Source organism: Rhincodon typus, chromosome 45 (assembly GCF_021869965.1).
Source record: "Rhincodon typus isolate 14 chromosome 45, sRhiTyp1.1, whole genome shotgun sequence".
NCBI lineage: Eukaryota > Metazoa > Chordata > Chondrichthyes > Orectolobiformes > Rhincodontidae > Rhincodon > Rhincodon typus.
This window is the reverse complement of record NC_063376.1, coordinates 1,595,881-1,597,379: the sequence shown is the minus strand read 5'-3', so window position 1 is coordinate 1,597,379 and position 1,499 is coordinate 1,595,881.

The following is a 1,499-nucleotide window of genomic DNA, read 5'->3' as shown; positions in this document are numbered from 1 at the left end:
AGCCTGTGCGTGTGTGAGAGAGAGAGTCTGAGAGCCTGTGCGTGTGTTTGGGAGAATGGGGTTCTAACGTCATGAGGATGTAACAGTACATGCGTTATTCCTGAAGATGTCACGGGGGTGAAATGTGTTGCACTGTATACACCTGTGCTGCAACGGTGCTGAGCATTGTCTGCTGTTAGTGCAAAACGAGATTCAGTTTTGGCATAAAAAAATCCACTTTTTTAATTAAAACAAAAGAAGGTTAAATAGAGATCTACAATTGTAACATTGTGCCAAGTAATTACCTTCACCCTACCCTCCCATTTCTCTCTCTCTCTCGATTTGATGTCGCAGTGTGTCTATGTGTAGTTACCTTGGGCATATTATATGTCATCTTTCTCTCTCTGCCCCTCTTTCTCTCCTGTTACTGCTTTATTATACGCAGAATGTTTGAGGCAGTCATTCAGTCACTGCTGTTATAGCCAGCTGGTGGCCGTGTTCACATCCAATTGCTGGAAGATGTTGGCTGTTTTATAGGGAGGGCAGAGGAAATGGAGAATGAATATTGAATGCTTTTAAATAAACCCCGGTGCCAGAGCAGCATTTCCGAACCGTTTATTATACCCTCACTCCCACCTCTTCTCTCCCCCCCCCCCCCAACACACCCCTGCCTTTGAGAAGTGTCATTAACAGCTGCAGGTGTGGGTCTAATAGGAAGGTGGTCTTGAAATTCCTATCTTTTCCTAATGGAACTCCTGCTGTAAGGTCATGTGACACCAGAATAAAGCTATGTGAATGATATCGTTCCTGTCCTGTTTTTATTCGATCCCAGACACGAAGGGGCAGTCCCTGAGCGATGGTTACAATTTGCCTTAAATCTCCAGGGTCTTTCCCACCCTCTCAGGGGTGCACAAACTGGTCAGCCTACAGTTTAAGAAAGCAGGCTGAGTGGTTGAGATGGTGAGCCTCTGTACTCTTAGGACAGGCCTATTGCTGGTATGAGTACGATCCATGATAGTGTGTGTGTGTGCCTCAATGTGTGTGAGGTGGTCTGTATCTCTGTCTCTGGCCATCCCACTGTGGAAATTTATACTGACAAAGCCTGACTATCAGCACACACTAAGCAGTGCCCAGTTTTCACTGGTGCTCATCGTGTTTCTCAGTCCTGCGTTGCAGGTTTCCAGCAGTTTGAATCTCTCTCCAGTTGATGTCGGATGCAATAAAGCTTTTGTTCTCCAGATGGAGGTGTGTATCCCACTGGAGCTGCTTCACTCACTGCCCCATGGTCCCCGGGTGGAGCTGTTTCACTCGCTGCCCCGTGGTCCCCGGGTGGAGCTGTTTCACTCGCTGCCCCGTGGTCCCCGGGTGGAGCTGTTTGACTCGCTGCCCCGTGGTCCCCGGGTGGAGCTGTTTCACTCACTGCCCCGTGGTCCCCGGGTGGAGCAGTGTCACCCAGGTGAAGGTGTGGCCCTCACCCATGGGCCCAAGCTGAAGCTGTGTCCGGGGCTAGTGATCCATGG